The sequence below is a fragment of the Phyllobates terribilis genome, unplaced genomic scaffold (genome assembly GCF_046119375.1).
Source record: "Phyllobates terribilis strain yellow unplaced genomic scaffold, ASM4611937v1 Scaffold_7__3_contigs__length_470593459, whole genome shotgun sequence".
Lineage (NCBI taxonomy): Eukaryota > Metazoa > Chordata > Amphibia > Anura > Dendrobatidae > Phyllobates > Phyllobates terribilis.
Window position 1 is genome coordinate 284,615,795 of NW_027362767.1, and position 24,262 is coordinate 284,640,056.

Sequence of the window (24,262 nt, forward strand, 5' to 3'; positions counted from 1 at the left end):
TCATCAATGTATTCAAGATTTTCTTCAAGTGTTCTCTCCACTCAATGTCTAAACCCGACAGAAGACTAATTTGAGCTCAGACCTAGTTTGAGCAGTTTAAGCATTCTCTTATTTTAAGACATTCATATCTTTAGCTCTAGTTACTCTTTATTCTTATTTAAGTGAACCACTCATTCTTAAGATCATTGTATCTTCAATTGTAATCAGAGGATTATTCTTTCAACAGTCCGAGGGTCAACCCCTTACCGACATATAACATAGAGTTAAGTCATATGATGGCTCTCAGACTTGCAAGCCCGCATCTTTCCAGGCAGATGATGGCTGGGATATTCAGCCATCATCTGCCTCTAACAGCTGAAGGTGGAGCAGAGCTACGCCCATGGCTGATAATCTGTTAAATGCCTCTGTCAATCTCTGACAGCAGCATTTACTGCACATTGACAGGGAGTTGTGTCATTCTATGCTTCCATGACGCGATCGTGAGGCGCTCATGGGTTTTCAAGATGGCCTGGATCTGCTGAAGACCGCTGTGCCTGTCATGTCAGTCCTCCTGTGAAAGTAAGGCCGTGGCTGGCATTCATAGGAGCATGATTTTTCACTATACCCCACAGTACTGTGGTATTGTATGATACAAACTATTAGATTATCGCAGGTTCAAGTCCCCTAAGGGGACTAACAATTACAAAAGAAAGTGGAAAAAAAGTTTTTAAAAATATATAAAAAAGTTCAAATCCCCATTAAAATAAAGAAATAAAAAATACACATATTTGGTATTGCTAAAAATCTGATCTATAAAAATATCAAATTACTTAATCGATTGGTGTAATCAGAAATAAATCTAAATTCCAGGATTATGGTTTTTCAGATACCACAACATTGCAAAAAATGCAATAAAAATGTCCACTCAGAGCACAAAAAATAAGCCCTCACACAGCTCCATTGATCAAAAATTGAAAATATTACGGGAAAATAGCAATCCAAATTTCAGAATTTTTTTTTGCTATTAAAATAAGAAAAATACATGTTTCCTATCTCTGTAATAATACCGACCTGGAGAATCATATTGGCAGGTAATTTTTACCATATAGGGAACATAGTACATTTTAAAACAAAAAAACAATTGTTGAATTGCACTTTTTACGCACTTGAAAATATTCCTGCCTTTTAGTACATTACATGATAAGATGAATAATATTAGTATTATTATTTATTATTATAGCGCCATTTATTCCATGGCGCTTTACATGTGAAGAAGGGATATACATAGCAAAAACATTTACATAGTCTTAACAAAACGAGTCAGCGACTGGTACAGGAGGAGCGAGGACCCTGCCCGCGAGGGCTCACAGTCTACAAGGGATGGGTGAGGATACAGTAGGTGGGGGTAGAGGAGGTCATGCAGTAATGTGGTGGAGCGGTGGTTATTGCAGGTTGTAGGCTTGTCGGAAGAGGTAGGTCTTCAGGTTCCTTTTGAAGGCTTCCATGGTAGACGAGAGTCTGATGTGTTGGGGTAGAGAGTTCCAGAGTAGGGGGGATGCACGGGAGAAATCTTGTATGCGATTGTGGGAAGAGGAGATAAGAGGGGAGTATAGAAGGAGATCTTGTGAGGATCGGAGGTTGCGTGCAGGTAAGTACCGGGAGACTAGGTCACAGATGTATGGAGGAGACAGGTTGTGGATGGCTTTGTATGCCATGGTTAGGGTTTTGAACTGGAGTCTCTGGGCAATGGGGAGCCAGTGAAAGGATTGACAGAGGGGGAAGGCTGGGGAATAGCGGGGAGACAGGTGGATTAGTCGAGCAGCAGAGTTTAGGATAGATTGGAGGGGCGCAAGAGTGTTGGAAGGGAGGCCACAGAGCAGGAGGTTGCAGTAGTCGAGGCGGGAGATGATGAGGGCATGTACTAGTGTTTTTGCAGAGTCTTTGCTGAGGAATGCACGGATCCGGGAGATATTTTTGATTTGGAGTCGGCAGGAAGTGGAAAGCGCTTGGATATGTGGTTTGAAGGAAAGATCAGAGTCAAGAGTTACCCCAAGGCAGCGAGCTTGTGGGACTTGGGAGAGTGAACAGCCATTGACGTTGATGGATAGGTCAGATGGGGGATATGTATGAGTGGGTGGAAAGATGATGAACTCTGTTATATCCATGTTGAGTTTTAGAAATCTGGCAGAGAAGAAGGATGAGATGGCAGACAGACATTGTGGGATTTTGGTTAGTAGGTAGTAGGGAGGAGATATCGGGTCCAGGAGGTAGATCTGTGTGTCATCAGCATAGAGGTGATACTGAAAGCCGCGAGACTCTATGAGCTGTCCCAGACCGAAGGTGTAGATGGAGAAGAGCAGGGGTCCTAGAACTGAACCTTGGGGGACACCGACAGATAGGGGGCAAGATGAGGAGGTGGTGCGTGAGTGGGAGACGCTGAATGTCCTGTCTGTTAAGTATGAGGAGATCCAAGATAGGGCTAAGTCTGTGATGCCAAGAGATGAGAGAATTTGTAGTTAGAGGGAATGGTCCACTGTGTCGAAGGCATGACAGGTCCAGAAGGAGGAGGATGGAGTAGTGTCGCTTGGATTTGGCATTTAGTAGGTCGTTGGTGACTTTGGTCAGGGCAGTTTCAGTCGAGTGGTGCGGTCGGAATTCAGATTGCAGGCGGTCGAAGAGGGAACAGGAGGAGAGGTGGGAGGACAGTTCAAGGTGGACATGTTGTTCTAGTAGTTTTGAAGCCAAGGGGAGAAGTGATATGGGGCGGTAGCTAGTCAGAGAGGATGGGTCAAGGGAGGGCTTTTTGAGGATGGGTGTGATTGCGGCATGTTTGAAACATGAGGGGAAGACACCGGTTGTTAGTGACAGGTTGAAAAGGTGGGTTAGTTTTGGGATGAAGACTGTGGTAAGGTTAGGGATGAGGTGGGATGGGATTGGGTCAAGTTCGCAGGTGGTGAGGTGTGATTTGGAGAGTAAGGAGGAGACTTGACCTTCTGTAATGGTGGAAAAGTAGGGTTTGGAGGAGGAAGGTTGATTAGATATGAGAAGGGGTTATGCGGATTTTAGGCAAAAGCTTTGTCTCATGGTGTCAATCTTCTGCTTGAAGAATGAGGCAAAGTCTTCGGCTGAGATGAGAGAAGAAGGAGGAGGTGCTGGGGGACGAAAGAGAGAATTGAAAGTGTTAAATAGCTGTTTAGGGTTGTGAGACAGGGAGGATATGAGAGATGAGAAGTAGGTTTGTTTTGCTGTAGTGAGTGCGGACTTGAAAGTAGTGAGGGATTGTTTGAATGCGATGAAGTGCTCGATGTAGTGAGACCTTTTCCATCTTCGCTCCGCAACCGTGGAGGCCCGTCGCAGTTCTTTAGTAAGTTTGGTGTGCCAGGGTTGCCTGTTGATTGTGCGAGATTTGGTGTGTGTGAGAGGGGCGATCGAGTCGAGAGCTGCAGCTATTGTGGTGTTATATGAAGCGGCAGCAACATCTGCATTGTGTAAGGAATTTATGTCTGTAAGAGGGAGGAGGGATTCAGAGAGTGAGTGTAGGTCAAGGTGTTTGAGGTTTCTGCGAGCGTGTGTAAGTTTGTGGAGTGGGGATTGTGCACCTGGAGAGGAGAGGGTAGAGAATGTGAGGAGGTTATGGTCAGAGAGAGGGAGGGGTGAGTTAGAGAGGTTAGATAGGGAACAGAGGCGGGTGAAGATGAGGTCCAGTGTGTGGCCATCTTTATGAGTAGCTGCCGAAGACCATTGAGCAAGGCCGAAGGAGGAAGTGAGGGATAGGAGCTTAGAGACAGACGAGTGGGAAGTGTCAATGGGGATGATGAAGTCACCCATTATGATAGTGGGGATGTCAGTGGAAAGGAAGTGAAGCAGCCAGGTGGTGAAGTGGTCTAAGAAAGTGGTGGCTAGCCCTGGGGGTTGGTAAATGACAGCCAGTTGGAGGTCAGAGGGGGAATAGATACGCACACAGTGCACCTCAAAAGAGGGGAGTGTAACGGAGGGTGGCAGTGATATTTGGGTGAAAGCGCAGGTATCTAACAGGAGAAAATCTACGCCTCCGCCATGTTTGCCGTTGGGTCGGGGGGTGTGGGAAAGGTGGAATCCGCCATATGAAAGTGCAGCTGGGGAGGCTGTGTCAGAGGGGGTGAGCCAGGTTTCGGTGATGGCGAGGAAGGAAAGTTTGTTAGTAATGAAAAGGTCGTGGATGTAGGAAAGTTTGTTGCAGACAGAGCGAGCATTCCATAGAGCTCCTGTTAGTGCAACTGAGGAAGTGGGTATTAGTTGGATGGGTATGAGGTTAGAAGGGTTGCGACAGTTTGTGGAAGGTCATGGATAGGAGGTAGAAGTAACTGTGGGGATATGGTGAGGAGGACCAGGATTTGGAGAGATATCTCCAGCAGCGAGGAGGAGCAGAGAAAGTGTTAGCAGGTGGGAGCAGGAGAGAGCATGAGGTGGCTGTCTGTGTTTGGAGATCCAGAATTGAATGTTGAGGAATAATTCGGAGGAGGAGGTGAGATGAATGGGGAGGATGGAGGGAGAGATGAAAAGTTCCTTACTAAGTGTAGGGATTTGAGTGGTTAATAGAAAGTGGAGGACTATAGAGGGAAAAGTGAGCGCTAACAGAAACATAGTTAATAGAGAGTAAGTGGTCAAAGTGTTGGTTACCTGACTCCTATTATTCAAAATTACGACTCCTCCTGCAAAAGCAAGCCCTCATGTGGCTATTTCAATAGAAAAATAAAAAAGTCAAGGCTCTCTGGAGATGAAGAAGAAAAATGAAAATGCAAAAATGGAAAATCACCCGGATGGGAAGGAGTTAAAAGCAAATTCTTTAGACTTTTTCAAAAAGTTCTCTAGCTTTGAGAGAAACTTTTTTCTTAGTGACTTTGATTGACAGTGAAATTTGCCCTGATAAAATAGCTTTTGGAGGGTTCAAGATTTGCAATCACTTTCTTTTTACAAAAATTTTGGAGAATCTCCAGTCTGCTCAGAGACCCAATTTACGGCAAGACTACTAAGCACCCTTCTTTTCCTCCTATTTTTTTACCACTTAACTTATCTTCCCACCTACAAGATTTGTAGAGTCAATGCTCTTTCCATGTCCATTTGATCCATCCTTCCTTTGACTCTCTAATACTGACATTTCTTTATGTTCCTATCAAAGACTGTTTGCTTCTATTTCCTAACCTCTTCCCAAAGGTGTTGTCTTGGCTTACTCTTTTCTACTACCTGGACAATCTGGATCCAAAAGTATTATAAGGCCATATTGTTGCTCTAATAGGGAAAACATGTGAGCCGCATAACTAGGATCAATTTTGATGAATGACTGAGTTGGGGTATAAATGCATGTGTTTCAAGATGGTGTTTGGGTAAGAAAAAAGGGGTGGTAAATCAGAAGAAGGGGTGAAGACAGAGCACGTGGGAGAGAGAGAAAGAAGTGTGCAACTAATGTGGCAGTATGGAAATATATAGGGTGGTTTCGGCAGCAGGAGACAGACCATGCACCCATTCTATTTCAGTCTGCCATAGTGGCAGTGTGATAGGATGATGGAGATTTTGTCTGTAGTTTGAGTCACCCCTCAGTATGTGGTGTTTCAACTACTTGGGGTTCCTATAGGGTCAAGGTACTAGAGGCACTTTATCAGGGATATCATTCAATGAGAGGGCCCCTGAATTGGTGTGGTGTGGTTGGTGGCAAAGAGGAGAAGCTGTGGTGTTGTTGGACTTTATCTGGTGTTCCTCCAAAGACCCCTTCCTTTCATACATGTTAGTCCTTTGCTTGAAGGTAAGCTGTTACCATGAAAATTAAGCTCAATATACAGGCACCATTTATATAGAGCAGGGGGCGCAAAGCAGATTGACATCCAGTTTTGTGGGAAAAAATTAAACATATTTGTTTTTTTGTTCATTTAAACCTGTCGGTCACTGATAGGACTGCTCACTGGACCAAAAATTGCAGAAAAACAGAGGTTTAAATATTTCTTACACCGAATTCATAGAATACATAGAATCTTTTCTCATAAAACTATATATTAATCTACTCAGCTCTTCCATGCTATACCATGGTGACTGCAGATTGGACTGCATTGTCATGGTGATAGGTTCTCCTTAAGATGGTACATTGTTATTGTCTGGATGTTAATTAATAAAGAGGTTGCTTTGGCCATTTCACCTAAGTCGCACAGCCAGTGTTGTTATTTATGGAGGTAGAAGGGGGAGTGATAGTAGCGGGCTAATTTGTTGGTTTGAAGGGAAGCCAATGGTCAGCCACTTATCAGTCACATCTTATACTTTATGTTGTGTTCTAACTGTAAATGTATTAATGACCCCTGGCGATGTTCATCCCTATGCGATAAGCCAATTGCCAATCTGTGACTATTACGGGGGCTGCAACAAGACAATACAACAGGAACATACCATCTTACCACAAATACCTTCTTGTTAGTGTTGAGTGTGAAGAACTGGGCGATTCTTTAGACTCTGCATCAAAGTCTACCAGCACCAAACTGATTGTGATTTAGATGATCCATTTATTTAGTCATATGCAGTTTGCAACAATGTGAACAAACATATTGTTACATCTCTTAGATCTTATGTACTTGCACATAATTTCATAGTTATTGAGGTTGATGGTAAATATAAGTCCATCGAGCTCAACCTATAACATAACTTATTTTTGCAATACATGTAAGTATAAAGTCTAAATCTTTTTTAAAAGTTTAAACTCAAACTCCGCCCATCTAGTCTGACTGACAGCTCTGCAATGTGCTCCTTCCTGGTGCTGCTAAAATCCCACATTGCTTAATATTAGCTGCAGTTGTCAGTCATTTTGGGTGAGCAGACTGAATACACTTGGACTCATCAGCTCTCACTCTTCAGCTGGACTAAAAAATAAAAATAAAATGCTCATTTTAATATCAAGATTATACAGCCATTGTGACATGGATTTTCAAAGTAAGTTCATCAGTGTTATAAGATCTAGAGATCTACTTAACTGTGTATGCAGTTTTTGTTGCAAAATTTGGTGAGTGATCCACGTCATTGCCTTTTATTCTTCAGTACCATAGGCTTTTTTACTTTTAGAGGGTTAAACCTTTTTCCACTTAAAATGAAGCCATATGAAGGATTTATTTCACAAAACTCTATGAAGTCTCAAGCCTTACAGATATTTGGACTTAGGCTCTCCAAACTGTTAATCCAAAATGATATCAGAAACTAGTGCTTCCTACAACTATATAGTTTAATGGGAACCTGTCATATAACACCCTCAAACCAATTACCTGATTGTATAGGCTATGAAAATGTAAGTAAATTGTGTACCTTTATTACACAAAATGGACTCGGTATTGCCAAGAATTCTACTTTAGAAGTATTATGCTAATGAGGCTGAAAGTACTCCGGGAGAGTCAGAGCACTTCCATTGCATCAGCTATTAGCATATTTCTCATAATTCTTCCCTCCTACAGGTGATAGACTTGCTGCAGCAGTGCATACTGTCAATCACATACAGGAGGGTGGAGTTAAGCTGAGAATAGAGCCGAGACAGTGGAAGTGCTCTGTCTAGCCCAGAGGACTTCCACCATCATTTGTATCATTTGCATAATAATTCTAAAATGAATTTCTTGGCAATATGGCAGCACTTTTGATTAATAAAGGAACAGAATTACTTATATTTTCAAAGCATACACAGTAACTTAATTGTTTTTTTTATTTGGAAGGGGGAGGGTGAATAAACTGACAGATTCCCTTTAAATAATTCCAATCAATATTAAATGTATAGTAGTCTAGTTTTACTTTTAATATATGTCACTTAACATGTAAAAAAAAGTGTTCCCTTTTCAAAATATATGTCCAATATTACAGGTATTTCTAAATCCTCACACCTCATTTCTTCTGAAAGGACATTTAACTTGAGTTATGTAGATGCACCACATAGTCTTTCTTTTTCACTTGTGAGCTAAGTCTCATTATTTCTTCTATTGTGATGGAAAATGAACAATGGCATGTGCTCATCCATTTAAATTGAAAGGGAATACCAATTCCCAGGCAACAAATATTTCATTAAAAATATGTGAACATAAGAAAATATGTCACTTTTCACCCATCTCTCTAGACATAGTTGAATTTCTCCAAGGAGAACTGTGCCATTATTGAAAGTTTATTACCAGGCCTTACTTTTTAATAGGGCACTCAGAAGACATACAGTGTAAGGATTTCTATTGATTGAGTCGTCCAACTGCAACTTTGATATCAAATGAAAAGCAAATGCTGATCAATGTATCACTGAACTCTGGTATGGCTATATTACTGAGAGAGTATAAAAGGTCTATGTACAATTTATACAAAGTATAAAGGTGTATATGCACTTCATTTTGCAATGCATTACTTATTTATGTGTGTATATTTATTGCTTTTTTCATAACTGCAAACTATAAAAAGTTTGTTAATGTACTAGAAAGTTTTTAACAAAGAGAAAATCTAACCTTTACAGTTTTTGTAAAATTACTGTGATATTTTATTATTTATGTCATTTTACGCAATTTAATTCTTTTATACAGGAAGGGAAACTCTACTTCTGTGTTCAAAATTCTGCTAAAATATTGGGGAGAAATTATGGACCAACTCTCAAAGTCAGCTAAAGTGAAGTGCAGATGTTAGCTTCATTTTCCTTAAGCCAACAATTCAATCACCTTTTTATCATACTTTGCTAATCTGAATGTCCCTAATGTAGAAGAACTTGACAGTAAGGAATGGAGAAGTAGTGGACAACCCCTTTAAGTAGATATTTCCCATAGACTTTTAAATTAACTTGTCAGGCAGCAGATTCCTAACAAGTTATCAAATTGCTTAAATAAAGGCTGTTGTAGCCATCCACCGCCCATCTGATGGATATTGGTAATCTCTATATTTAAAAATTTGCTGTAGATTATTTGATTTACTAAAAAGTATTATATGGAAGAATGACAATACACTTCAGGATGCAGGAAGTCCCAATGATAAAAAGCAGAGGTGTAACATCTGTGCCGGTTACTGCTTCGGCCGCTAGGCGGTGCCGCACCTTTGTTGCCTGTGATGCTTGACAGCATCATTCCTATATTATTCCTAGGATTCGTGGCTCAGCCAGTCCAGAAGCTACGGCATTAATCTTGTTAATTTGGCTTTCTATCTGCTGTCAGCACGGGGTGGAGGTGTTCTATATAAACCCCTGAGAGCCAGTTCCCATTGCCAGTCAATAGTTCTGCTATCCTGGTATATACCTTTGTGCTGTGCACTTGTGCTTTGTCCTGATTATTCCCTTTCTTTGACCTCAACTTGACATTTGACATCCCACTTGTTTTATGATTCTGTTCCTGAAGTGCATCCTGTATCTAACCCGGCTACAGAATATCCTTCTGGCCAACTTGCATCACCAACCAGCAATTAACTCTGTGGCTCTTATCCAGGGACCCCCGGGTAAGTTCAAATCCCTGTACAGGGGTTACAGGGTGAAGACCAGGGCAATCCCTGGGTTCTGGGCAACGGAGTAGCTAGTGTCAAGCCTGTTCATGGTAGTCATTTAAGAGTTGCAAGGTGACTGTGATGAGTGCACGCACGACTAGTAATAGCACAGATCTAAAATACTGATGGAAACATCTTCCATCCATGGAGGGAGTTGGTTGCTTAATATAAATGCACATGGATAAGGCTTGTACAAGGTGTCATATTTATACAGTAGTGCACCATGCTTACAGTCTATTGGTCTTGCCCATATTTTTAGGCGGGCTACCCAATAGTATTTGGTCTTTTTCTGTCATCATTATCCTATATTCATAGAGATCTGATCAGTTTATGTAGGGATATATTTGCTTTTATGCTCAGTATGAGGAAAAGTTAAACAGCAACCATAATTGTAATTTTAATTTCATAAATCAATAGTACACAAGAAACTTTGCAAAATATTTTTAGAGAATTCTACTTTTGTTCTCCTCATGGACAGATAATTCATTCTCAAAATTCTCAACTCATGAGTAGTGTTGAGCCACCCCCGTAGTGTTCGAGTTCGGTTCGGTTCGTCGAACACCCGTGTGTTCGCCGAACTGTTCGTCGAACTGTTCGTCGAACACCTTCGAACACCGTTAAAACCAATGGCAGGCAAACAAAAACACATAGAAACACATAGAAAACACCTTCAAAGGTGTCCAAAAGCTGACAAACTGCTCAGAAGACACAACTAACACATGGAAAAGTGACAAGTACATATAGTCATGCGAAAATAAAAGAGGTGGAGGAGTAAAAGGAGGGGGAGACACAGATATAGGCATGTCATGCCCTTCTAAAATCCAAAAAGTGAGAAGCCGACACGGCCAGTCTGCTCCTGCCCGTGCCACCTCCGTGTCGCCGGGTTTGTGCCAGAGCCGCGGTGAACCCTGATGGCCAGCCCCCCTCTCCCAATACTGGTGCCTGTCCGCTGGTGGGTCGAGCGAGCCCCCCTGTGGTGGAGGCAGCTCTAAGCTTTTTAATTTAAATTGTCTCTCTAATTTGAATGAATACACTTTAAATCCATTTACAAGGATCTATTGGAGGGCAAGTCTCATGCCAGCAGCCGCGTAATTCCAGCTCCAGTAGCGTCCACTAAAGCTGCTGCAGTTAAAAAGCTTTTATAAGGATCGAGCTCGGCTGTCCACCGCAAGGCATCCTACTGCCAGTCCCAGCCCCTATGCCTTGGGGTGCCTCCTGATGCTCTTCACTGAGTATCCCATGGTCCCGAAGCATTTCCTTTGAAAAAATTAAGTGTCTAAACTACAGGTGGTGTAGCTTGCTTAACAGCCGGGATAATCCGCTGACTAGCAGACACTGCTACTAGGCACAAAGTATTTCCTGGGCTAGATGCAGTTAAAAATTTGTAATTAGATACTCTCGTTGGATGCTGAGAAAGCATTCCATAGAGTCTCCTGGCACGCCATATATGATTCTCTTAAAAAGCTTGGGGTAGGGGTCTAGGGGACCCTTTTATAGCCAAAATCACGGCCCTGTATCGCAATACGTCACCTAGGCTGAAGATAAATGGAACTGTAGCACCCTGAGGGCTCGGTTGCTACAGACGTATTGCACCTCACCCAGAGGTGTGATATCTCACTCTCAGGTAAGGATGGAGTGTGGATCAGGACCCGACACCTGCATGCATTACACCACATTGCCGTGGGGCAGGGCGACCAATATGCCCCTGAGATGGGCACGACAGTCCCTGTCCCTGGCTGGAGTGGGGGGAGGGAACACTGAGGAAGGGGAACCCTGTAGTGCAGGAGCAGGGAGGAAGCAGTTCCTGGGTGCATTGAGAAGGGAGTATAAAAGGTGGGCACCATCTTAGTTCAGTGCAGAGAAGTCTGAGCAGAAGTTTTAGGGAGCAGGGGCTCTGCATGAGCTCTGCTCCGGAGGCGGGCCTAGTAACAGAGGCCCAGGCCTGCAAGAGGGAGAAGGAAGGAAGAGGAGCAGAGAAGGCTCCAGGAACGAGGAATGAAGGGATCCCAGGGGTGCGGACGGGCGAGTCGCCACCGCACGCCCGAATCCACCTGCGTGGAGGGGTCAGGCCAAAGGGGGAGACCGGTCCCCGAACTAGTGGAGGCAGGAAACGACCCTCAGCTAGAAACCGGAGGCTCTGACATTTTATGTGGCGCAGCCCCTCGCTACACCCGCTAGGAAGGCACCAAATAGGGTCAGGGAAACTGGCGCCAAGTTTACCAAGAGGAGGGCCGAGGCAGCCGGACAGAAGTGTTGGTAAGAAAGGCCAGACAAAGGACACACAAAGGGGGTCCTGTGAAGTGCTCCAAAGTTATCTGGGAGTTGTCTGAGCCCCTCACCTGGTGAGCACAGTACGACGTGGGCAGCCGTTACCTGCAGACGTGGTCTGGATAATAAGAACTGTGAGTAAAGGCCCTGGACTGCATCACTGACTCCATGTCGTTACTGCTGCTGCCCTGCACCATCACCCCCATCCTCCGCATACACTGCCCTGAGGCTATACTCCTCCCGTGGGGAGTTATGCTACGCTCTGCTGCACCCACAACACCAGCCTCAGCGGTCTGCCCTGTAGCGGCGGTTCACTCTGACCGCAATCCACGGGTGGCGTAGTCGGACATTTAAACATCAAAACCACATAAATAGTTCCGCCACTGGTTTGACCGCCCTGAGCCACGGAACCGGGTCGCCGCCACGAAGACTACAACCACCAGCATCCACCAAAAAGGGTCCGGCTCCGGGTGTCCCAAGGCCCAGGGGGTGCGTCAGAACATTTTCATCACCTTTCACAATCACCAATGGGACAAGGCAGGGATGTCCTCTGTCCCCTCTCTTATACATCCTAGTGACGGAGCACCTGCTCTCATCAATTCGCCATAACCCCAATATTAGGTGGATTGAGGTGGGAGGCACCGAGTACAAGTGCTCTCTATTTGCTGATGATGTCCTAGTATATATCACTCAATCACATATATCCATCCATGCTGTTATGGCTGAAATAGATCACTTTGTTACATGGTAAAATTTTAAAATCAATGCAGCAAAGTCTGAGGCCCTCGATGTCTCCCTCCCTAAATCCATATAGGATTCCATCCAGTCCAACTTTCCCTTTGCCTGGCCCTCACAGGGTATCAAATACTTAGGAATTCCTATTCATAGAGACCTCTCCCATCTATGTTATCTTAATTTTGGGCCCTTTATTGAACAATTCCATGCAGACCACGGTTGGCAAGTTAGAACTGTAAGATTCACTACGTGAACCGCTGGTGTTTTGTGGAAAAGCACATGTACACCGCGTTCCAAATTATTATGCAAAAAGTGTTTAGGAGTGATAAGGGAAGAATTTGTTTGTTTGTCAGTTAAACTCATTGATGGTGATGTGTGTCAGGGCTCTTTATATCACTGTAAGCAATTGCAGACACCTGTGCTAATTAGTTTGGCAGGTGTGTCCAATGAAAGGCAAGACTACTTAAGAAGGCTCTCTCACATTATTAAGCAGCCTACATTTTCTGCCAAAATGGGAAAGAAAAAGGATGTGTCGGCTGCTGAGAAGCAACAAATTGTGGAGTGTTTAGGTCAAGGCATGACTACAATCAACATTGTGCGATGATCAGGATGAAGTGTCTTGGCAATCAAGAAGTATGTAGCTGATTCACAGTACACACGTGTGCGTGCTGATAAGGGCAAATTGAGGACTCTTTCCTACAGGCAATTACGTCAGGTTGAAAGAGCAGCGGCAAAAAAGCCTTGTCATAGCAGCAGACAAGTTTTTGAAGCTGCTTGTGCCTCCAACGTCCCCCGAACAACAAGATGCAGGGTCCTTCAGAGGTTTGCAGCTGTGCATACGCCATCCTGTCGACCTCCTCTATCCACTTCACACAAGCAGAAACGGCTCCAGTGGGCCAAACATTACATGAAGACTGATTTCAAAACTGTTTTGTTCACGGATGAGTGCCGTGCAGCGCTCGATGGTCCAGATGGATGGAGTGGAGGATGGCTGGTTGATGGACACCCCACGCAAACACGGCTACAGCGCCAACAAGGAGGAGGTGGAGTAATGTTTTGGGCTGGAATCATGGGGAGAGAGATTGTCGGCCCCTTTAGGATCCCTGAAGGCGCTAAATATGAACTCCATAATGTATGTGGATTTTCTCAAACAGCACTTCCTGCCATGGTTCAAGAAGAAGAACCGTGTATTTCACAGCAAGATCATTTTTCTGCATGATAATGCACCATCTCATGCTGCACATAAAACATCTGCATCTCTGGCTGATATGGGCATAAAAGGGGACAAACTTATGGTGTGACCCCCATGCTCCCCTGACCTCTACCCCATTCAGAACCTTTGGAGCATCATTAAAAGGAGTGTCTATGATGGCGGGAGGCAGTTCACATCTAAGCAACAGCTCTGGGAGGGTATTCTGTCCTCATGCAAAACAATTGAAGCAGAAACCATCCAAAACCTGACAAATTCAATGGACGAGAGAGTTCAGAAGCTCCTTTCGAACAAGGGGTCCTATGTGAAAATGTAACATCACCTAGAATAAAGTTTTGAGTTGAAAACTGTTTGATTTCAGTTTCTAACAACCTGCTAATGCTTATAATTTCAAAAATGACCATTTTTTTGGTCTTTATTAAAATGAAAAGGTTGATCGAAAAGTTTGGGGGATCTAAGAGTGTGGCAACCCAGTAGTCATGATTACTTCGAATTCTGACAATATGAGGGTCATGCTGCAGGTAGTGCAGCAAGAAGGCACTTATGTGTCTTGCGCATCTCGGAGCCCCAAAATTATTTTCCGGTCTAGATGCAGCTAAAAATTATTTTTAATTTTAAATCTGGTGGAGCTTATTATAGATGGCCTAATAGGATCAGTGCTGCACACTGCTACAAAGCCCAAATTATTTTCCAGTCAAGATACAGATAAACATGATTAGTAATTTGAAAGCTTAAAACGTTTGGTAGGGTGATTTTAACCAATCATCAAGCTTTTACTCTCCCCAGGATGACACAGGGGTAGAAAAGTCGTTTCGGATCCATGATTTGTTCATCTTTATGAACGTGAGTCTGTCTTCATTATCAGTGGAGAGCCGCGTGCGCTTATCTGTCAGCACACCACCAGCAGCGCTGAACACACGTTCAGACAGAACGCTGGCTGTGGGGCATGACAAGATCTCCAAGGCGTAAGTGGCTAGCTCCGGCCATTTATCCAGATTGGAAGCCCAAAAAGAGCAAGGGTCCAGTGACACAGTCGTGGCTTCAATGTTTACTTGGAGATACTCCTGTACCATCGTCTCTAGGCGTTGACTATGTGTCAGACTTCTTGTCTCCTGTGGCCTTGCAAAGGATGGGCTAAAAAAGTGGTGAAATGATTCCGCAAAATTGATGTTACCAGCAGATACTGTGGTTCTGTTACGGTTTGAGTGCTGAACACTTGACGGTCCCACGGTTGGCAAGTTGGAACTGTGAGATTCACTACGTGCACCACTGGTATTTTGTGGAAAAGCACATGTAAGATTCTGCAACAGTCTCTGCTGATACTCCTGCATGCGTGCATCCCTTTCTATGGCAGGAATAATTTCTGCAAATTTACTTTTGTACCGGGGATCTAACAGTGTGGCAACCCAGTAGTCAGGATTATTTCTAATTCTCACAATTCGAGGGTCATGTTGCAGGTAGTGCAGCAAGAAGGCACTCATGTGTGTTGCGCATCCAGGAGCACCAAGTCCCTGTTGTGTTGGTGGCGAGGTAACAATCATGCTTCCTTCCTCTGTCCTCTCCCCCCAACCTCGCACAACAGAAATGTGATCAAGGTCTCCCTCATCTGATGAGTCTTCCATCAGTTCGTCCTCCACTTCTTCCTGGGCTCCTGCACCTTCCTCACTAGTTTGGCTGCTACCATGCGCCCTGGTAAAACCATCTCCCCCACCCTCACATGCCTGCCGCCTTGGTGCTGCCGACCTTCTGGACCTTGCAGATGTTAGCCCTTCTGCATACAACTCCTCCTCCTCTACTTCCTCCACCTCCTCTTGTGCCACCACCTGACTCCGAATTCTGTTTAACATGTGCTCCAGCATGTAAATCACCGGAATAGTCATGCTGATAATGGCATCGTCAGCACTAAACATCTTCGTCGCCATTTCAAAACTGTGCAGAAGGGTGCATAGGTCCCTGATCTGAGACCACTCCTCCAGCGTGATTTGCCCCACCTCTGAATCTCGTTGGCCCAGGCTATACGTCAGAACGAATTGCACCAGGGCTTGTCGGTGCTGCCACAGTCGCTGCAACATGTGCAGAGTTGAATTCCACCGGGTAGGCACATCGCATTTTAGCCGGTGAAGTGGCAGGCCCAACGACTTCTGTAGAGATGTAAGTCGCTGAGCTGCGGGATGCGAACGGCGGAAGTGAGCACACAGCGACCGTGCCCTCTGCAGAAGGCCATCTAGTCTGGGATAGTGGGCTAAAAATTGCTGGACAACCAGGTTCAACACGTGAGCCATACAAGGCACGTGTGTGACATTGCCCCGGCGAAGGGCCGCACCCAGGTTTGCAGCATTGTCGCACACGGCCTTCCCTGGTTTCAGGTCCAGTGGTTACAACCATTCATGAAATTGGTTCTCCAGAGCTGACCACAACTCCTCAGCTGTGTGACTCACATTTCCCAGACATTTCAATGTAAAAACCGCCTGATGACGTTGAGCCCTACTGCCAGCATAGTAAGGAGGTGTGCAGGATCCCTTCTGCGCAGTTAGAAAGCTTGTGGCATGACCAGACAGGCTTTGGGTGCAGGTGGAAGACCAAGAGGAGGTTGAGGAGGCAGAAGCAGTGGAGGAACTTTGACATAAAGAGGATTGACGCACAACTCGTGGGGACGGCAAGACTTGGACAGCAGCCCCTTGTCCTGCTGTCACCATAGTTACCCAGTGCCCAGTCAGCGACATGTAACGCCCCTGTCCATGCCTACTCGTCCAAGTGTCTGTGGTGAAATGCACCCTGTCACACACAGAGTTTCTCAAAGAAGCGGTGATGTTGTGTGCGACATGCTGGTGGAGCGCAGGCACACCTTTCTTTGAGAAGTAGTGCCGACTGGGCATCTGGTACTGGGGCACTGCGACGGACATAAGGTCTCGAAAATCCTCTGTGTCCACCAGGCGGAAAGGCAGCATTTCTGTAGCCAAGAGCTTGCAGATGGTGAAATTCAACCTCTTAGCTTTCTCATGGCTAGGAGGAAATGGTCTTTTACTTGTCCACATCTGAGGGACCGAGGGCTGGCTATTGTGCTTAGACGGGGTTGATAAGGGTGTCCCCGGCAAACTGCCGGTCTGTGAGGAAGATGCAGGCGGACATGTTAGGTTGCCTTGATCCAAAGGCTGTGCTATCGATGTCGGACAGCACTCAACACCAGCTGCTGTTACCACCTCCAAAGAAAATGATGACCTGCCAATCACGCTGGCTGTTGCGGGTAAAGAGGTGGCAGGTCTGCGCCCCAAAACAGGTGTGACTGCTGTCCCCCCAGTCACAGAGGATGAAGAGGCCGCGGATGCACAAGATATGGCAGACGGCGGTTGGCCCGGCCGGCTAGGCCGCATTGTAGCACACTGAGCTTCCCACTGCAACTTATGCTTCATGTCCATGTGCCGGTTCATGCATGAAGTACTCAAACTATGTATTTTTTGGCCTCTACTTAGCTTTTGCTGACAAATGTTACAGATAACACGAGTTGGGTCATCTTTATCGATCTGAAAAAATGCCCAGGCTATGCAAGGCTTAGCACCCATGCGACCTGAAGAGCCACCACGACTTGTGGTGAGAGGCAGAGTTGTGTTTGAGGATGCAGTTGTTGACGTGCTTCCAGTACTACGTCTCTGTCCAGGAAGGCGCAACCTGACCTCGTCGTCACTAGCATCTTCCTCCACCTCCTCTGCTGACCTCATCTCTTGGCTGACTGTGGGTTGACAGTAAGTGGGATCTCCGACCTCATCATCATCACCCTGTGCGTTATCACACCTGTCGTCCTCAGAGCCAACCTGTTCCTGCCCTGACAAAAAACTAAAGTTGTCGCTCCAATCAGGTATTTGAGTCTTATCATCGTCTTCCTCATTGTCTCCACCAACAGGAGTTACAGTTTGGGAATGAGGGTCTACATTATGGTCAGAACCTTCTGCGTCTGGTCCTGGATCCGACTCATAAAGATTCTGGGCATCAGTGCAGATCATTTCCTCGTCTGGATTCACAGAAGCGCTGGAGTCGACCTCTGATTCCCAGGCTATAGTATGAGTAAACAGCTCTGCAGACTCAACCATCTGTTCTACCTCATACTCAGACGGGCAGCTGGAGATTTGGGAGCTGTGAGGAAGCAAGTGCGATTTGGGTGACACCTTTGAGGACTGGAGTATTTGTGATGTTGAAGTTGATGTGGAGGAGAGCCCACTTAAAGGAGCACTTGATATCCGTTGAAGCACCTGCTGTTTTTGTGCCTCATCTGGAATTTGTAGCGATTGGCGTGGCCGTAAGAAAGGGATCTTATCACATTGTCCGCTAAAAGAAGTAGACATTTTAGTTTGGCTGGAAGATGGTCTTTCTTCTGCAGATGTTACTGTTGCTTTAACACCTACCCCACGGACACAACCTTTTTTCCCCTTCCCAACACGCCTATTCCCCTTTCCACCAGCAGCAGGCCTTTTTCCACTCATTTTGGTGGTTAACTAATTCACAACTCTGGAGTTGTTTGCACAAAAAAACAATGGATGGTAACCGAGCAGAGCTGAGTGGCCAAACTGTGGTATTAGGCCAAAACTATTGGCTGGGTTAGATGCAGAAAAAAATTATTTTGAATTTGCAACCTGATGGAGGTCAGTATAGATGGACTAATAGAGAAAGTCCGACACACTACTAGAAGGCCAAATATTTTTTCAGAGGTAGATGCAGAAAAAAATATATTCAGTTTGCAACCTGATGGAGGTCAGTATAGATGGATTAATAGAACAAGACCCACACACAGCTAGAAGCCCAATATTTTTTCAGAGGTAGATGCAGAAAAAACTATATTCAGTTTGCAACCTGATGGAGGTCAGTATAGATGGACTAATACAACAAGTCCCACACACTGCTAGAAGCCCAAATATTTTTTCAGAGGTACTGTAGATGCAGATAAAAATTAGTTTTAATTTGCAACCTGATGGAGGTCAGTATAGATGGACTAATAGAGAAAGTCCGACACACTACTAGAAGGCCAAATATTTTTTCAGAGGTAGATGCAGAAAAAAATATATTCAGTTTGCAACCTGATGGAGGTCAGTATAGATGGACTAATAGAACAAGTCCCACACACTGCTAGAAGCCCAAATATTTTTTCAGAGGTACTGTAGATGCAGATAAAAATTAGTTTTAATTTGCAACCTGATGGAGGTCAGTATAGATGGACTAATAGAGAAAGTCCGACACACTACTAGAAGGCCAAATATTTTTTCAGAGCTAGATGCAGAAAAAAATTATATTCAGTTTGCAACCTGATGGAGGTCAGTATAGATGGACTAATAGAGAAAGTCCGACACACTACTAGAAGGCCAAATATTTTTTCAGAGGTAGATGCAGAAAAAAATATATTCAGTTTGCAACCTGATGGAGGTCAGTATAGATGGATTAATAGAACAAGACCCACACACAGCTAGAAGCCCAATATTTTTTCAGAGGTAGATGCAGAAAAAAATATATTCAGTTTGCAACCTGATGGAGGTCAGTATAGATGGACTAATAGAACAAGTCCCACACACTGCTAGAAGCCCAAATATTTTTTCAGAGGTACTGTAGATGCAGATAAAAATTTGTTTTAATTTGCAACCTGATGGAGGTCAGTATAGATGGACTAATAGAGAAAGTCCGACACACTACTAGAAGGCCAAATATTTTTTCAGTGCTAGATGCAGAAAAAAATTATATTCAGTTTTCAACCTGATGGAGGTCAGTATAGATGGATTAATAGAACAAGACCCACACACAGCTAGAAGCCCAATATTTTTTCAGAGGTAGATGCAGAAAAAAATATATTCAGTTTGCAACCTGATGGAGGTCAGTATAGATGGACTAATAGAACAAGTCCCACACACTGCTAGAAGCCCAAATATTTTTTCAGAGGTACTGTAGATGCAGATAAAAATTAGTTTTAATTTGCAACCTGATGGAGGTCAGTATAGATGGACTAATAGAGAAAGTCCGACACACTACTAGAAGGCCAAATATTTTTTCAGAGGTAGATGCAGAAAAAAATATATTCAGTTTGCAACCTGATGGAGGTCAGTATAGATGGATTAATAGAACAAGACCCACACACAGCTAGAAGCCCAATATTTTTTCAGAGGTAGATGCAGAAAAAAATATATTCAGTTTGCAACCTGATGGAGGTCAGTATAGATGGACTAATAGAACAAGTCCCACACACTGCTAGAAGCCCAAATATTTTTTCAGAGGTACTGTAGATGCAGATAAAAATTAGTTTTAATTTGCAACCTGATGGAGGTCAGTATAGATGGACTAATAGAATGATGCTATGCCCAAAAGATTTTACTTCACTAGGTGCAGTAAAAAAATTGGTATTCTATACACAGGTGGTATATCTTGCAACACAGATAGGCTACTCCACTGACTAACACACTCTGCAATAGGCCAAAAAGGATTAGCTTTGCTAGATTCAGCAAAATGCTGTGAAAAAAACTTGCACAGCACTGGCACAGACCTGCCTGGCAAAAACTGATAGGAACTCATGTAACCTAGTCCTGAAAAGGACTGCAATTACAATTAGTCTTTACTCCCACAACCGATCTATTTAAGAGCACAGACCTCCCTGATAAAAGTCGTAGGAAATGCTGTAACCTAGTCCTTAAAAGGACTGCAATCACAACTATTCCCTACTCCCAAGCTATCTGTAGATTTGTGCGAAAATTGGCTTGAAATTAACAAGGTATAGCGCACACAGCAACAGCGGTGCCGTCTAACACGCAGCTGCAGCAGTGAGAAAATGGTGGCGACGGGGAAAATGGCTTGGTCTTATAGGGCAAGGACATGTGACATACACTGCCAATGACACATGCCCTTGCTTGTGTGAAAAAAAGCACTTCGCTCCGTGTGTGCGCTGCTGATAGGCTGACAGATTGCACCTCCCCACTGTAAATGCGGGAAAGAGAAAAAAAAATGGAGATCTTCATTGTTCCTGCAGAGATCCATCCCCTGCCCCTCCCCCCACCCCGCTGTACACTCAAACTGCGTATTAACATTAATTTTCATCATTACTGAGAAAAAATCCAGTTATGATTTTGGTGCACGAACAGTTATCGAACATAACCTCGAACAGCCGAATTTTTCTCAAATTGTTCGTGTTCGCCGCACGGCTCGAACACCGCCCAAAACAGCTCGAATTTGAGATTGGCGAACAGTTCGAGTAGAACAACGCTCATCTCTACTCATGAGTATGCAAATTGCCTCTTCAGAGAAAAAGAAGACTGGAACTCTACAGCGTCACCTATTGGAAGCAGCAATCGTACAAGTCACAATCAACCCTTTAACGAGCCTTGCAGTATGACTTAGGATAAAAGCCAAATCAGAATCTCAATTTGCAGACACGGTGTTTCGGGCTAATGCCCCTCGTCAGTGCAAAGTATGAGAACTGATTTGGCTAGATGAGAGGCTCTGGACTGAGGTCTAAGGGGTAACATTTCTCGTTGTTGGAGAGTGACATACTGGCCCTGACATTCCAAGGTAAAGAGGCTTATTACCGTGCAATGCTCCTCTGGGAAATTTAATATGCAAATTGCCTCTTCAGAGAAAAAGAGGACTTGAACTCTATAGCGCCACCTATGGGAAACAGCAATCCTACAAGTCACAATCAACTCTTTAACAAGTCAAATACAGATTTTCCCATTACTGAGATAGGGGATGACAGTTGGAGCTTATAAAGTTCTATGGAGAACTTTAACTTTCGTTACTAGAGAACCTGTATATGTCAGGAACGGGAAAATCTGTCTTCACTGAATACAGATTTTGCCCTTGAATGTAGAGTAAAAGATCAATACAGGAGACAAAAGAAGCAGCTTTCTCATATAAGATATATCACAATGTTGCTTATTTTACTATTACTATTGATTTAGGGAAAAAAAGAATTAGCCAGACACTGAAGCCCTTAAGATCATATGACATATTTGTGAGGCTGTGACATGAAATATCTAGCATAAATTCAGGTTATAAAGAGGTCAGTGATTTGAAGAAATGTCTCGCTTTTTTAGGAACTGTTGGAAGGGGCTTTTTGTATATTTATGAATGATTTTGATCACCCATCCTCTACACATTAAACATGTCGTAAAATTGCTGCATATGCTTGCAAGGTGCATTGGGGTTTGGATGAAACAGAATTGAGATTTTCTGTATATATTGTAAAATAGGGACTGTAATATTCAGCAATTACAGAGACAACTGGTGCCTTTTAAATGACACTAAAACCTCTGATCACTTGCATGGTTAATTAAGTTCAATGAAGTTGCTTAATTAAAACTTGCCTTTATGTAACAAGCCATTCAATTTTAGGACCACCACACAGGGAAAATGTAATATTTAATCATAATTTCAGTTAAAACAATGTATGTGTAATTAGTAATGCCTCCTTGTTAGAGCATTCTGTGAGCGATGAGATTACTAATCAGCAAATGCCGGCTCAAAATTTCTATTTTAGTATATTTAAATTAGACACATTGTAGCTGGGGTTGGTTAGAAATGGTAAAAAAAGAAAGCAAAGTCACTAGATTTTGTAGTCAGAGAACTTATGACAATGTATTTTAGGTTAGGTATTTATTATCTATGATCTCATGAAGAGGTGTGATCTTCTGCGTTGTGAAATATATTGCTTCACTTTGCATTATTTAGTGTATCTAGCATTTACCTGAAAATTGATTACAGGGGTTTTCTGACTTATAATTGAGGACAGGGCATCAATACCAGATTAGTCTTGGTCTGACACCTGGCACCCCCACTGATCAGCTGTTTTCAGTTCTGTCAGAGGCCAGATTTGGATCAGTTCCTCTGCAATGGGAAAAGCTGAAGTGGAGCTGGAGAGTAGCGGGGTCAGGACGGGGTGTGGTCCATAAATTAGTAATGAATAATGCATGGGCCACAAAGGGGAATATAATTAATGTCCCGTATTGTGGAGTAAAAGTATCCCCCATTCTGGCCCCAATACAGTAATATTGTCCCCCCATTGGTCCCATACAGTAAAAATCTCCCAATTTGCGTTCTATCATAATTATGTCCCCCACTTGCTACCAATCCTTGCCCCCATCTTGTAATAATGTCTCCTATACTGACCTCCATCCTGTAATAATGTCTACCATCCAGACCCCATTCTTTCATAATGAAACCCATCTTGTATTAATGTCCTCTATCCTGACCCCATGCATTAATAATAGTGATGGGCGAGCACTAAAATGCTCGGGTGCTCGATGCTCGATGCTCGGGTCGAGCAAATTGGAATACTCGGGTGCTTGACCCGAGCAACGAGCCCAATGTAAGTCTATGGGAAACTCAAGCATTTTTCAGGGCCTAAAAATTGCCCAAATCGATGAGAACAGTGCTCAAATGACATTGGAACAGCATGGGGAACACCCCTGGAAGCATTTCTGACTCTCAGGTCACTGTTGTCAAAAACGTTGTTAGAGGTATCACGCCACTTTTACAGACTCACAATAAAACATACAAAAACGAGACCAAAGTGGATTTTCCTGGGCAATATGTTAAGGAACATACTTTCCAGGGTAATGACTTATATATAAGGAAAAATAAATATACAGAAGCAAAAATGCTCCTCCACACCTTAGGCTATGTTCACACGTAGAGTTTTTGATGCGTTTTGCAATTTTGCATTGCTTTCAACCAAGACAAATCTATTCAATGGGAAATGTCATTTTAACATTTTACAACCTTATCTGGCCATGTGGTGTGTGACACATAATCAGACACATACTGTTTAATTTATGATGTCACAAAGTCACAAAGCCTATTTTTATAGGGCCAGCAGGTGACCCTTACTATTCTTAAAGGGCCAGCAGTCGACCCTCGCTATTGTTAAAGAGCCATCAGCCGGCTATGCTTTGTTGTTCCCATTATTAATGAGAGGGTCTGTTATACTGTTATTGCGTATGCAGTGGCTGCAATGTCTGACAAAAATTTGGAGGCACTCCAATGCCCTTTGTAAGAGACGTAGAGGTCAGAGAGCCTCCTAAAAACAATGTGCCCATTATTAGGAAGAAGGTCTCCCATAGTGTTTGCCTATGCAGTGAAGCAACGGCTGCCAAAAATTTGGAGGAACTCCAATGCCCCTTGCAAGAGACGTAGAGGTCGGAGAGCCTCCTAAAAACAATGTTCCCATTATTTGGAAGTGGGTCTCCCATAGTGTTTGACTATGCAGTGAATGCAAAAGCTGTCAAAAATTTGGAGGAACTCCAATGCCCCTTGGAAGAGACATAGAGGTCGGAGAGCCTCCGAAAAACATTGTTTCCAATTTTAGGAAGTGGGTCTCCCATAGTGTTTGCCTATGCAGTGAAGCAACGGCTGCCAAAAATTTGGAGGAACTCCAATGCCCCTTGGAAGAGACATAGAGGTCGGAGAGCCTCCTAAAAACATTGTTTCCATTTTTAGGAAGTGGGTCTCCCATAGTGTTTGCCTATGCAGTGAATGTAAAAGCTGCCAAAAATTTAGAGGAACTCCAATGTCCCTTGCAAGACTTGTAGAGGAGGTGATATGGTAGATATGGTGGTG